The sequence below is a fragment of the Mesocricetus auratus genome, unplaced genomic scaffold (assembly GCF_017639785.1).
Source record: "Mesocricetus auratus isolate SY011 unplaced genomic scaffold, BCM_Maur_2.0 Super-Scaffold_100691, whole genome shotgun sequence".
In the NCBI taxonomy this organism is placed as follows: domain Eukaryota; kingdom Metazoa; phylum Chordata; class Mammalia; order Rodentia; family Cricetidae; genus Mesocricetus; species Mesocricetus auratus.
Window position 1 is genome coordinate 27,104,675 of NW_024429267.1, and position 15,180 is coordinate 27,119,854.

General features: G+C 44.8%; 1 long non-coding RNA gene and 1 other non-coding gene across 3 annotated transcripts; both read right to left on the minus strand.

Moving 5' to 3' along the window:
* Nucleotides 1-1,358: 1,358 nt before the first annotated feature.
* Nucleotides 1,359-3,105, minus strand: LOC101832179. Of its 2 annotated transcripts, none has more exons than XR_005874741.1 (5): nucleotides 3,027-3,105; nucleotides 2,621-2,676; nucleotides 2,468-2,542; nucleotides 2,113-2,174; nucleotides 1,359-1,921 (listed from the first exon to the last, which is right to left on the minus strand). It is a non-coding gene; the product is annotated as an uncharacterized LOC101832179 (long non-coding RNA). The 2 variants fall into 2 exon arrangements; XR_005874740.1 differs by having other exon boundaries at nucleotides 2,468-2,538; nucleotides 3,027-3,103.
* On the minus strand, nucleotides 1,996-2,067 carry LOC121137691. Its single transcript, XR_005875002.1, has one exon. It is a non-coding gene; the product is annotated as a small nucleolar RNA SNORD50 (small nucleolar RNA).
* Nucleotides 3,106-15,180: the final 12,075 nt, after the last annotated feature.

A 15,180-nucleotide genomic window follows, 5' to 3' on the forward strand; every position in this document is an offset into this window, starting at 1 on the left:
ACAAAACAAAAAATTTACGGTACAGTTAGTATGACCCTGTTCTGGACTTGAGATCTATCAATTAATGAAACATTTCATTATTTTAAGACCTCAAAAGATAATGACAATTAATAAAACCTACTAAGAGGAAGATTCAAGCAGAAAGCCAAGAACTAGTGAACCAACAAAAATTCAAATATTGCTCCATTTTAGTTATCCATGACTAATCCTAAAAGACATTTTTGGGGGTCCCACTGTTGTCCAAACTGGGTTCAAGTGATCTTCCTGAGATGAATTCCTTTTGTACTTTACATGGAAATTCAGTAACTTAGTCTTGAATAGCCTATGAATATCAAGTGAATCAACAGGAAAATTAAAATATCAAAAAAGGGAGAAACAACAGGTAGCCTATAACAGCAAAGCAGTACTAGGGAACAAAGTTTGTAACAGTCACCATGTGTGTCACTGAGCTCAGTTCCCAGCATTACAACATCCAGGCAAGGTGAACCATGCCTTTAGTCCCAGAGGCAGATGGATTCCTGAGTTAGATAGCCTGATTCCATAACAGCCAGGATCTGTTAGATGGAAGGTGGGGAGGGAATGGGAACTGGGATTGGAATGATAAAATATTTTAATATTGTATTTTTAAAATGGCAGAGTATCTAGTGAAAGATGTAAAAAAAAAAAAAAACAAAAACGGGCAATAAAACCCAAAACCTCAAAAGACCAAAAAACAAACAGCTGACTTAAACCTACTTACGCATCAATACCTTGAGCTAGTTTTGGTGTTAACACTGTTAGGACACTGGCCTGATTAGGTATTTTGTCTGCATGGCATCAGACCATAGATGGTTGTGAGCCATCCATGTGAGGATTCCTGGGAATTCAACTCAGGAACTCACTTGGTGCCCTTAACCTGAGCCATCTCTCCAGCCCCTGAGAAGATATTTTAGATTAGACCCCTCAAAGAACAAGCCTAGCTGACTAGAATGCTTGTCTCAAATATGTGCTGTATGCCCTCAATCCCAGCACTTGCAAAGCAGGGGGATCTCAGTGAGCCAACTTTGCCTATGCTTAAAACACAGAATCCCAGAAGCTATTTTCAACCCTTGGCACTTAGGGCAAACGGTCACACTGCTAACACTAGAGAAGCAGATGAATCTGAGTTTAAGCCCGGTCCACAAGACTGCAGGAACAGAGGACATACTTCAAAGACTTAAGTGGACAAATGTATAATATGCTATTCTCTCAGGGAATCCTGATGTGCTCATTATCTGGTGATGACAGCTCATCAACCTTGAAGACTTAATTACTATGTAATTAGTATTAAGGGGCAGTTAGTTTCTGATGACCCACCAAGAAACAAAAAACTAAAGAAATAGTTGTTGCAACTGAACCTTTATTTCAGCATTTACAGTGAGCACTGCTGGACAAGGAAATGTGGATTATAATGGAACTCCACTGCCACAAAATGTCACCCACCATTTTCAGGATGGGAATTACCATTTAGACCAGGGAAGAAAATGAACAGAGATGGCACTGCCTTGGGATCAAATTACGTTTTGTCGAGCATGTGCGGACAGGACAACCATTAGCATACATCCCTTAAACATTGCCATAGTCCTAAAGGTTCACTCCAAACCCAGCCTTAATCCAATCTATATTTTAAACCCAATAGGATTAAGAGACTGAGTGCTTCCATTTATTGGATTCAATTCAAACAACTTTCTGTATCTCATGCTCTATTCATAATAGCCGGCCTGGTTGACACACAATCCCCAGCACTCGAGAGCCAAGATGGATGTGTTTGAGGACAGCCAGAGCTATGTAAAGACCCATCTCCAACACCTAGCCAGCACTGCATTTTCTTCTTTTGTCTGCCTTTTCTGGATGTTCACTACATCCAATTCTCACACACCAGTAAAGCATTGTGTCACTGGCCCTAGGAAAAGAAACACAGGAATTACAACACTAGCAATACTAAAACAAAACACAATAACGCCTTTATAATGGTCCATCTCAGAAGCCAGATCCGTAACTTTAGTGTTTCAACAGGAATTCAGGTTCGGGATAGGATCATCATAGACCAGACCAAAGACAGAACGTACAAGAATGACAAAGAGCTCCACTCACATGCACTCCCAGGAGCTCTAGGAACTGTACAGGGAGCTGGGATCGTCACGCACTGGCATTCACTAGTGACAAAAAAAATTATGATGACATGTTACATATTTACACAAAGCACCCCTTATAACTGAGAATACTCCCACTCACATCTCTGTCTTTGAGGTAATTCATGATTGCTTAGATTAAATATGCCTTACAATGGTTTAATCAACTCTGTAGCCTCTCCAAATAAGAGGCAGGCCTACGATAATCCGCGCATTAACATGTCCATAAATGGAGCGGTTGGTTAACCTCACTGTTTCTACAGTTATTATTTTCCAACGTAGAGTTGGTTTGCACGCTCGTAAGTTACAATACACACCTTTAAAAGTCAGGTCTTAAGCACGTTACTGCCTTTGACGAATTCCCTCGGATGGTCTAGACGTCTCCCCTCTATCTAATAAAAAGAAACAAAAACTTAGCACCCAGCACCACCTGCTAGTTCAATTAGAAAACAAAGCTGCATCACCCTCACCTGGGCATCTCTTCGCAACTGCTCCGATGACCCAGAAAATGATGTCGTCATTGTTCCTGTGAAAGGAGTAATGCGTAATCAGTCGCCAGCACCTTCTAAACAGTGCGAAACTCATAAAAGCTTCCTCTGCTTGCTTGTCCTTTAGGATCAGAACTCACCCACGTTGGGGTTAAGGAACTAGGCCCCGGAGGCCATCAGCTAGGCCGCCAAGCTCCAATGTCCTTGGGCCTACGAGTCAATTCTGCCATCTCCCATATAAAGATACGCATTTCCCCCAAATAAATTTTCAACCTTGCTCTAACCTCAAACCTCCTGTGCTGTCTCACAACCAGAAGCCTCCCAGTTTACCCAGCGCCACATTATTTCGCTTGGTCATCCCCCACCCCCACACGGCCCAGTAACTTACCGAGAAACGTAATGGCTCAGGTTCCCGAAGTAAAAGAACGAGCAGCGCCGCCTGCAGCTCCCTTTATAGCCTCCCTGGAGCGAGACCGAGGCTGCCCCTCCCTCTCGTCCCTATTGGATGAGAAGCCATGTGGGGGCGTGGTCTTTTCCTGAGGCCACGCGTGGGAGCGCGCGCCGTGCCTCTTTTCTTCCGGGCCATCATGGGGCGTGGTGCGCGCCCCCGCACCAGCTCGCCGCGTGCTCGTCCATCCCTGCGCGCGTCCCCGTCGGCACGCTGCCACCCGTCTCTTCCGAGGATGTCCGGCCGCGCGGCTCTACGTGGCGTGGGAGTGGCGCCAGAATTCAAACGAACAGCCGCACTTGCAGGCGAAGTCACCGCCTGCTTGGAGCTCAGTCGGCTGGGGCGCTCGGTGGCGGGGAGCGGCCTTTAAGCGCGGCCGGTGGAGGAGCCTGGCTGGCCCGGTGGCCGGCGCTGCGCTCGGCCCTCAGCGGCGCAGCTGAATGGACGTCGGCGGACAGAACTACGCCGGTGGAGACCGGAAAGCCCTGCGTTCATCCTTCGTGCCCCCTGCAGGGACCGCGTGTCGGCAGAAGGCCACGCTGTCGCGTTCACGCCGCCCAGCGCCTTTCAGGCACCCAGCTGTGTCCAGTCCGCCGGTCCGTCCCGAGTGGCACTAGTGACAGTTATTCCGTGACCATCCTGGGAAGTTAAACCCTCCATCTCACAGAAAGGAGGAAGCAGGTCAAAAGCCGCCAGCTGGCCTTAGGTCACACAGCTATCCTTCGCTATTTTAAGGTTTCTTTCCACTAAATAATAATAAATGTTAAAGGAAAAGGAACAGTATGGGGCTGGAGAGACGGCTCAGCCGTTAAGAGCACTGGCTGTTCTTCCATAGGCCCTGAGTTCAATTCCCAGCAAGCACATGATAGCTCACAACCATCCATGATGAGATCCGGTGTCCTTATGCGGGCAGAACACTGTATACATAGTAAATAAATCTTTAGAAAGAATAATTCTAACGGCAAAGTTAACTGATATTCAAAATTAATGCTTCGGTAGTTGTCATGTATGAGTGTATGGATGCACATGCTCCATTTGAATTTTTCAGCATTTGGAAACTCGAGTCTATTTGTAGCATTTTTCACTGATGTTTGCCATCAGTTTCCGTTACAGTGTGTGAGGAGCTCTTCTGGTTTTGTGCATTGCTCTATTTGGCTTAGAGCAGAGCCTGTGGTGAAGGAGGGGGTCAGGAATTGTCAAATGCGGGGGCTGGAGAGATGGCTCAGAGGTTAAGAGCACTGACTGCTCTTCCAGAGGTCCTGAGTTCAATTCCCAGCAACCACATGGTGGCTCACAACCATCTGTGATGAGATCCGGTGCCCTCTCTTGGCTTGCAGACATACATAGAGGCAGGATGATGTATTCATAATAAATAAATAAAATCTTAAAAAAAAAAGGAATTGTCAAATGCGTGAATGAATATGTGTGGTGGTCTCAGAAAACTTGAGTGACTGAACTCCAGTAAAAGATAATAGTAAAGATGAAATTTCTCCTGGTGACAACATAGTTACTAGCTTTATTTTATGTTTTTCCACAATACTGGCTAATGTACAATGTAAACTTACATATTCCCCACATTGCTTTTGGTTTTTCAAGACAGGGTTTCTCTGTAGCTTTGGAGCCTGCCTTGGAACTTGCTGTGTAGACAAGGCTGGCCTGGAACTCAGAGAGATCTGCCTGCCTGTGCCTCCTGAGTGCTGGGATTAAAGGTGAGCTCCACCACCGTCCGTCCCTCACTTTGCTCTTAAAAACCCTTCTGTACATAGGATGTAGACAAGTAAATGTCCTCTCATATCTGGTGTTCTTCTCCCTAGTACTACTCTCAAGTGGTAAGCACTGTTCGCAATTGTTTGAAATATCAATGCTTATACAAATATAAGTTTAAATTTCATGTACGTGTGCAATGTATATATGCTATGGTGCAGCTAATTTTTCCTTTTCACGAATAGAATATCTTTCCATATCACTATATAGAGATGACATTTTTATAGGCAGCATGATATTCAGTATTCAGTTGGACATATCAGTTTATTTAATGAACTTCTAATTTTTCACTATTGACAACAGAACACAACAATAATATTAAAATTCATCCAGGCAGTGGTGGTGCATATCTTTCATCCCACTACTCAGGAGGTTCTCTGTGAGTTCAAGGCCAGCCTGGTCTAAGGAGTGAGTTCCAGGACAGCCAGGGATACACAGAGAAGCCCTGCCTCAAAAATAGACAAACGAATTAATTAATTAAATAAATTTAAAAACAGAAGAAAGTCCAAAAAGGTGAACTGAGGGAAGCATTGTCCTCACACTTAATATGGTCAAGCAATTTGCTACCAAGTATTTGCAGTGGTTTCACAATAACCAAATCATGGTTAAGTGTTGGAATTAAGTGTCCTTGAAGAGTTCATTATGCTGCAAAGCTCGTTTTCTGTAGTGAACTTTCAGATAAGATCTGTGTTGTGATCATTATTTCAATAAATACTCATTAAGTTCTGGTGTGCAATGTGCTTCAAGCCTGATATGGAAACTCTTAACGCCAGACTGGAGAAAGGGCACATTGCTTCCAACAGCTGCTACGCAAATTCCGTTCCTAGCGTCCATTTCAGGATTCTAGCTCCAGTGGATCACACATTGTCTTGTGGTCTTTGAGGGCAACGGCACACGCATGGCACATACATAAATCAAAATGAAAGATGAATGTAAACAGAAAACACTGAAGTCCTTGACCTTCCCAAAGGGGTGGTTTAGTAAGTCGTTTCCAGTCAACGCTGAACAAACAGAATTTAAGAATTGGTGCAACCAGGGCTGGTGGGATGGCTTAGTGAATAAAAACCTTGCCATGAAAGCCCAGTGGTTGCAGTTCCATCCATGAAATCCATGCAGACATGGAAGGTGAGAACAAACTCCAAAACTTATCCTCTGGGGGCTGGAGAGATGGCTCAGAGGTTAAAAGCACTGGCTGTTTTTCCAAAGGTCCTGAGTTCAGTTCCGAGCAACCACTTGGTGCCTCAAAAACATCTATGATGAGATCTGGTGCCCTCTTCTGGTGGACCAGCATACATGCAGGCAGAAGACTTAAATCTTAAAAACAAACAAACTTGTCCTCTGACCACCATATATATATATACACTGTGCATGCCCCTGCACACATGCAATAGTAATGATAAGTAAAAATTAATGTAATCATTTGTGTAAGAGATTTTGAGGGACAATAATGTTAGCCATACAAATAAGGTAGGAAATAGATTCACATATGGTTAAGAACTTGTTATACCATCTTGTGTTAGCTTCAAGTTAAGTGCCTTGTCTCTGAGCTCCATTTCCAGCCTGCAGTGTTAGTTCTGTGTTTTTAAATGTATGTGCTCAGGTATGCACACGCATGTGGAAGCCTTAGGTGTTATCCTCATGAACACATCCATTTCCTTTGAGAGGGGTCTCTGATTTGTCCTGAGCTCACTAATTAGTCTAGTTTGCCTGAGATATGAGTCCTAGGGATCCTTGTGTTTCCACCTCCCAGAGCTGAAATTATGAGCCTGTGCCACGACTAGCATAGTTTTTGTATGTGGTTCAGGGGCTCAAACTCGGGTTTGCAAAACAGATGCTAGACCTATCCAACTATCTCTACAGCTCTGGTATTAGGTTCTTATGATCATTAGATCAATGTAATCCTCAAAAAAATTGAGTATTGTGTTATTTTGTTTTTTGTACTTTTTGGCTTTTTGGGACGGAGTTTCTCTGTATAACAGCTCTGGCTGTCCTGGAACTTGCCTTGTAGATCAGGCTGGCCTGGAACTCAGAGATCTGCCTTCCTCTGCCTCCCAAGTGCTGAGATTAAAGGTATGCACCCCCACTGCCAGGCTCTAGTATGTATTTTTAGGCTTATGTGTTAGTTTCCATCACAGTAGCAAGAGACTTTAGATCAGTGACTCTCATCCTGTGGGTCTTGAGCCCTTTGGCAAATCTCTTTCCCTACAAATATTTACATTACAGTTCATAACAGTAGCAAAACTACAGTTATGAAGGAGCTTATTTTGGTTCGTGGTTTGGAGACTCTAGCCCATCGCTTTGGGCCTATGGCAAGGCCAGATGCTATGTTGGAAATATATAACAGAGCAAAACCAAACTCATCTCATGGCCAGGAAATGAAAGAGAAGAGAAAGAAACCATAGCACCATAGTCTCCTTCAAGAGTGCACCTCTGCTGACCTAAAGACCTGGTAGCTTGTTTCTTAGATGCTGGTTGCTTGGTGTTATGGTCAACTTGATAGGACTGAGGATGACTCAAGAGCCATGCCTTTGCGGGTATTTGTGAGGATGTTGCCAGAGAAGTTAAACAAGGAAAGAAAAGCTCCCTGAATGCAGATGGCATCATCCCATGGCGGAGGCCGGTGGGGGCGGGGAGGCAGAAAAAAACTGGAGAAGTGAGCTGAGCATCAGCGTTCATTCCTGACTGTGGAGGCAATGGACCAGTTGCTTCACGCTCCTACTGCGACAACATCAGCCATTTTTGCCATCATTCTTTCTCCTAAATGGTGGATTACACCCCCAAAGCATAAGCAAAGCTGGGCAGTGCTGATGCATGCCTTTAATCCCTTCTCTCAGGAGGCAGAGGCAGGCAGATCTCTGTGAGTTCGAAGACACTTAAGATCCAAACTATTGTACCCTGCTTTAAAAATGAGGAAAGAGATGCACAGACATCTGAGTTAACTAATATTTCCAAATGATTGTGACTCCAGACTCATAATCACGCCAGTCAAGCATGCTGAGGAAATGGTAGGATGTGAGAACTGTGGGAGCAGAAAGGAGGCAGAATGGATCCTAGGGGTGAAGAGAATGCGGCCCCAGTGACTCATGGGAATAGGAGATCAAGGACAAGAGAATGACACAATTTTGCTTTTGTTAAAATTTTAAAAACCGTTTATTTGGACTCATATGGGCATTTGATTGCTTTTATGTCTGTGTGCCTTGAGTGCAGTGCCAGCAGAGGCCAGAAGAGGGAGACAGATTCTCCTGGGACTGGAGTTACAGGTGGTTGTGAGCTACCATGTGGCTACTAGAAACTGAATCCAGGTCCTCTGGAAGGGTAGCCAGTGCTCTTAACTGCTGAGCTACCTTTCCAATTCCTTCCTTCCTTCCTTCCATTTTTGTTTTGGAGACAGGGTTTCTCTGTATTGCTTTGGAGGTTGTCCTGGAACAAGCTCTGTAGACCAGGCTGGCATCGAACTCACAGAGATCTGCCTGCCTCTGCCTCCCGAGTGCTGGAACTAAGGACATGCACCACAAACACCCAGTGCTTCCCAGGTCCTTTTTTGAAATTTTATGTAACATTTAGTTACCTTTGTCTAAGTGATCATCAGAATTGTAAAACTGAACTCCAAGAGACAAGTTGGGATCACAGAAAGGCTAGTAGACAAATGCTGATTAGGGTCTCTGGCTAAGGGCTAATATAATAGCTGTGCCCTGGGATTAGTACCACAGTGTGTGCAGACATCTTACAATAGCCAGCCTTAGCCGGGGGGGGGATGGCTCATGCCTTTAGTCCCAGCACTCAGGAGGCAGAGGCAGGTGGATCTCTGTGAGTTCAAGACAAACCTGGTCTACAAGAGCTAGTTCCAGCACAGATCCAAAGCCACAGAGAAACTCTGTCTCGAAAAACCAAAACCACCACCAACAGCAAAACAATAGCCAGCCTTGGAAACACATAGCACCTATAGTATAAGATGGTTATGTAATAAAAGAAAAATGGCGTTATTACAGCTTTCAGTTAAAGCATAGGAAAATATGTATACCAAACATATTTGGTAGCATCAAGGCCACTGGTGGCATCCCACAGCCTCTGTAATGCAGCAGTGATGGTTGCTCATTTGAAGAGGGTTGACGTGTGAGGGTGAGAAAGCAGGCATGGATTAGCAGGTAGAGAGGAATGTCAGGTGGAAGGACTGCTTTTATACGTGGGTGACACTAGGCATGGGCATTGTGTGGCCTTAGGTTGCAGGAAAGTGTTAAGATTTCAGGAGACAAATCTTCAACAACTTCCCAGAACAGAAGTGAATCTTTGATTGGAGCAAGAGCACTTCACCTGTTAAAACAGAAGAGAAGCAGGTGTTGGCAGAGAAAGTCATGTGTAGTCCGTCCTCCATCCCAGGGTATGCAAGAGTGTGCTTTGGCTGAGCATAGAACATTTTCTTTTTTGCACAGAGTCACACAGTCCTCACAGCCCATGCTGGGAATATCCCTGTGTTTGGCAGTAACTTTCCCTGCTCCAGGGTTCATGTGCACTTCTTTATTCTGCTTCAAGAATGTGCATCCTCCAGAGAACCACCGCCAAACATCAGGCAGAGCCCCAGGAACCCCCAGGAAGAGCGGAGGAAGGATTGTAACAGCCAGGAGAACACAGTCCACAGAATAAAGTAAGAGGCAGTCACTGAGCCTGTGTGGGTATGTGCCAAGTCCCCTGTCTACATGTTATGGTTGTGTAGCTTGATGTTCTTGTGGAACTCCTAACAGTGGGAATGGGGGTATCTCTGATTCTTAGGCTGTGTTCGGGTGATATCTCTGGGAGGCCTGCTCTTTTCTGAAGGGAAACAGAGGAGGAGTGCGTCTGGGGCAAAGGGGAGGTGTGTGTGTGTGTTGCGGGGCAGCGGGGAGGCTGGGACGAGTGGAGGGAGGGACAACCGTGGTTGGGATGCAATGTATGAGAGAATAATAATAATAAAAAGAATGTGCACTCTCTAGAACTTGGTCAGTTCCACTGCTGCATCTGTCCGTGGTCAGGAGGACTGAGCTCATTTGGCCACGACCCCAGATACATGTAGATTGTCACTCTGAGGTAAGACCTGCATGCCACGAGGGGACAATACTCACTGTTAACTAATCTTTGTTTCGCTCATGTGAGGAAAGCAATGTTCCATGTGAGCCATCACTGTATTGGTGACTCTGACATCTATAATTCTTAGAGCTGGTGACAGTTCATCTGTTACTCCTGGTATTACTTGATGAACGGTTTGACACAGAAACAGAATCACCACAGCACAGAGGACTCACAGGTCTCAGCATTCTAGCAATGTCAGGGTGGTGCCAGTTTCCTGAGAAGGTGTCAGGCTGGCGAAGATGCTGGCTTCCATCTGTTTGCATTGGGTAAAGGGATATAGACCACCTCTCTAATGAAAATATGAGAGGTGGCGTGATCCTGGTGGCACACCTTTAATCCCAGTCTTGGGAGGCAGAGGCAGGTGGATCTTTGTGAGTTTGAGGCCAGCCTGGTCTATTGAGTGAGTTCTAGAGAAACCCTTTCTCAAAAAACCAAAAAAAGAGGAAAGGGAAAAGAAAAGAGGAAAAGATCCCTGGTTACCAAGCCAGTTTGAATAGTTCAGATAGAATGTATTTTATCTGGGTATTCTTTTGGCCCCATTACTCAGTATGGCCCATAATATGACCATCTTTCTAAGTGCCAAAGGTTATAAAACAGGGAACTATGCAGGCTCTGCTAATCGAGGCTGCAGATCAATGCCAAGTGTGATGCACTTGGGAGGCTGAGACAGGAGGGTGCACGTACCAGGCGTGGTGCACACAGCTCTAATACTAGCACTCAGGAGGCAGAGACAGAGGATCTTGGTGAATCACAGCCCAGCATGGTCTGCACAGCAAGCTCCAGGACAGCCTGGTTACTTAGAGAGACCCTGTCTCAAAAACAAAGTGTAAATGAACAAACAACAACAAAGAGAGGACTGGAAGTTCAGGGTTAGCTTGGGTTACATAATGAGTGTTTGAATACGCGGTGTCTCTCCCCAGTCATGTGATGGTGAGGTTCTGGCCTCAGCTGTTGGTGCTGTTGGGAGGTGGGGGCACTAACCTCTCCAATGGGTTACCCCACTTACAGTTGAATGGACGTTAAGGAGGAGGAACCTAGCTGTAGGAAGGAGGTCATGGGCAGTGTACCTTTGAAGGATAGATATATCTTCTCTCTCTCTCTCTCTCTCTCTCTCTCTCTCTCTCTCTCTCTCTCTCTCTCTCTCTCTCTCTCTCTCTCTCTCTGCTTCCTGCTGGCTGTCTTGAGGTGAGTAGCTTCTTCTACCACATGCTCTACTATGTGGATACTGTTCAGTTTCGGCACAATTAAGCCAAGTGACCATGAACCAGATCATCTGAAACCATGAGCCCAAATAAACCTTTCTTCCTCTTAAGTTGGCTTTCTCAGTTATATTGCCACAACAACTTTTGCTCAAATGAATTGAGCTGATAATGAGAAACCACCACATCACTATATTTATGCATAATACATCAATATGATGGGTGGTGGTGGTGCACACCTTTAATCCCAGCACCCAGGAGCTAGAGGCAGGTGGATCTCTGTGAATTTGAGGCCACCCTAGTCTACAGAGAGACAATCTCCAAAGCTACACAGAGAAATCTTGTCTCAAAAAGAAAAACAGGAAGTGTTCTGAGGATGGTCACAGTTGCCAGTTCAGTTCTCCATAGCATATGACATAAAAATCCTCCCCATGCACAAAAGTGGACAGAATCATGAGGACTTAGTGAGATACAAGTCATGTGATGCCTATAGTAAGGCCCAGGCATGTGATATAGTAAAAGCATCCAGAGTGTAATAACTGGGACATAGGCCTTATGTGAATGTGGCAAATGAAGCCAGGAGCCTGACTGATTGTTACAAAGGTTTAGTAGTGCTTCAGGACAAGCATACACATTCCAGGTGTGGAACTGTCATTCCAGTGCACCACGTTGATATGGAAACCTCTCCTATTACATCCAAAGTCACTCTGTCTTGCACTCAAATACCTAGCAGAACTCCAGTCAAGACCTGCATGCTTATCAAGGTTACATAGCTATGGGCATGTTCTTGGTACATTAGACGGCGTTCCATTTTGCTTTCTGTTGCTGAAATGAACACCATAACCTAAAGAGATTTGGAAAGAAAGAATTTATTTGTCTCATGCTTCCCAGTAAAAATCCATCACTGGTAGAAGTCAGGGCAGAAACTCAAGCAGAACACTGTTTGCTTGCTGTCTGGCTTGTGCTCAACCCTCTCTGTCTCTGTCTCTGTCTCTGTCTCTGTCTCTCTTTTTTGAGACTGTTTCTCCATGTACCCTAGATGTCCTGGAATTTGATCTGTAGACCAGATCGGCCTCAAGCTCAGAGATCTGCCTGCCTCTACCTACCAAGTGCTGGGATTGAAGGTGTGCATCACCACCACACCCCACTTTATTTTACAACCCATAGGCCCGCTTGCTCTAGCTGGTCAATCTCTCATTGAAACTCTCCTCCCAGATAATTCTAGGCTGTGTCAAGCTGACAATTAAATTAACTATCACGGTACGGGAGAGATGGGTCAGAGGTTAAGAGCACTGGCTACTATTCCATAGGTCCTGAGTTCAATCCCAGCAACCACATGGTGGCTCACAACCACCTGTAATGAAATCTGGTGCCCTCTTCTGGCCTGAAGTCATACATGGAGGCAGAATACTGTATGTTATATGCCGAATAAATAAATATTTTTTAAAAATTAACTATTACACAATCTAAAATCAAAGGGTCAAGAGGAAATGCAACAGCTTACTTTACCAAGATGGCCCCAAATTGATGCTTGACAGGTGCCCACTGAGATTCCCAACTGAGAAATCTCAACTTAGTTCTCAATAAGTAAAGACCTTGAAACCGGGCAAATTTTTGTCATATTAAAAAAATACAGTCAGGTGCTGATGGCACATGCATTTAATCCTAGCACTCGGAAGGCAGAGGCAGACAGATCTCTATGAGTTTAAAGTCAGCCTGGTCTACAGAGTGAGTTTCAGGACAGCTCGGCCTGTTATACAGAGAAACCCTATCTTGAAAAACCAAATCAAAATACTAACCATGGCAGTACATAGCTGTAATTCCCAGCACTCTGTTGGTAGAGGAAGGAATATCAGGAATTCAAGGTCAGTCTTGAGTGTGTAGTGAGTTGACGGCTTCAGCTATGTGTGTCAAATGAACAACAAACAACAAAAAATCTCAAGCTAAACTAAACAGGATATAGTACAGCAGTTAAGTGCTTGCCTAACATGCATGAAGCTCTGGGTTCGATCCCCCGCACCACATAACCTGGCTTGGTGGGGCAACCTGAAATCAAGGATCTGAAGTTCAAGTCATGGCTGCCTACATAGCATGCATATTCTGCCTGCATGTGTGTGCACATGCACCACATACACGCCTGGTGCTTACAGAGACCAGAAGAGGGTGTGGCAGATCCCCTGGAACTGGAGTAACAGATGGTCATGAGCCACCATGTGGGTGCTAAGAATTAAACCCATGTCCTCTGGGAGAGCAGCCAATGCTCTGAACCCCTGAGTCATCTCTCTGCCCCTCACCACATGGGAGGAAACATCAGCATCGGATTTTTTTTCTATCTGGCTTTAGAACTGCTGAATAGTTTCAGCATACACCGTTGTTCTTGACCTTTTCACTGTTGATTCTGCATTTCCTCATGAAGATTTCCTGAGTCTTACCTTTATGGTTTGTTTGTACTGAAGTCTCTTTATCTTATTAGTGTGGTTTCCCTTTATCTTTAGCCTTAGATGCATAGTAAGGATACTTTATTTTTATTTTTATTTTTTTTGGTTTTTCGAGACAGGGTTTCTCTGTGGCTTTGGAGACTGTCCTGGAACTCACTTGGTAGTCCAGGCTGGTCTCGAACTCACAGAGATCCGCCTGCCTCTGCCTCCCGAGTGCTGGGATTAAAGGCGTGGGCCAACAACGCCCGGCGTAAGGATACTTTTGAATGGTAGTCCCTTACAAAACACCTAGATGTCTGAGGGCTGGAGAGATGGCTCAGAGGTTAAGAGCACTGGCTGCTCTTCCAGAGTTCTTGAGTTCAATTCCCAGCAACCACATGGTGGCTCCATAGTGAGGTCTGGTGCCCTCTTCTGGCCTGCAGGCAGTCATGCAGAGAGAATACTGTATTCATAATAAATAAGTCTTTTAAAAATCAAACAAACCAAGAAAAAAGACCTAGATCTCTGTCTCACGTGCAACAGAAACTTGTTGTTTTTTGTCATCCAGGATTGTTGTGGTGAACTGTCTGTCATTAGAAATAAATACAGCCGTCTGTCTTTCTGCTGTACCATCGTGGTGTGTGGTTTGCATGATCTGAATTGCATTATGGGTCTGTGTGTTCCTGTAGCTCTGGTCATGGGGGGTCCATATTCCAGACAGCTAAGAATGTCAAGAAACACTGAAGCATACATAAAAGGTCAGTACTTCTTTTTAAAGAGGTTTTCCCTAAAATCCTGCTCCAAAAGCTTTATTCAAATATCTCTAGAAATGGTCATGGTAAGATTCAAAGAAAGGTGAAAATGTCTCTTTGGGCACTTTGATACCCCACCTATTCTTAGGGCAGGGAATATCTAACCCATCCATGGACAATGTCTTAGTTTGCTTCTTTTTTTATTTTTTATTTTTGGTTTTTCAAGACAGGGTTTCTCTGTATTGTTTTGGAGGCTGTCCTGAAACTCGCTCTGTAGACCAGGCTGGCCTCGAACTCACAGAGATCTGCCTGCCTCTGCCTCCCAATGCTGGGATTAAAGGGGTGTGCCACCAATGCCCAGCTGCTAGTTTGCTTTCTATTGTTGTGATAAAGGTCATGACCAAAACAAATTTGGGGAGGGAAGGGTTTATTTCAACTCACAGTTTTATATTCCACCATGAATGAATGTTAGGGCGGGAACTCAGGCAGAACCTGGAGGTAAGAGTTGACACAGAGACCATGGAGAAATAGCTGCCCCTCCTTTTTTGTGCAACCCAGGCCAACATGACTAAGGCCCACAGTGGCCTTGGACCTACATTAATCAGGAATCAAGAAAGCCACACAGACTTGCCTACAGGGCAATCTAAGGGAAGCATTTTCTCAGTCGAAGTTCCATTTTCCAGATGACTTTGGCTTGTGTAAAGTTGATAAAACAAAACAAATCAAACTTGTCGCTGTAATGATAAATGGCACACTTGTTGAGGGTGTAGGTAACTGTTTTTAGTAGAAATTACTTACAAGAGGAAACGGGCAACCTAGATGAGTCAAGTAGCTTTTGCTATGAAACCGGAATCTGAAA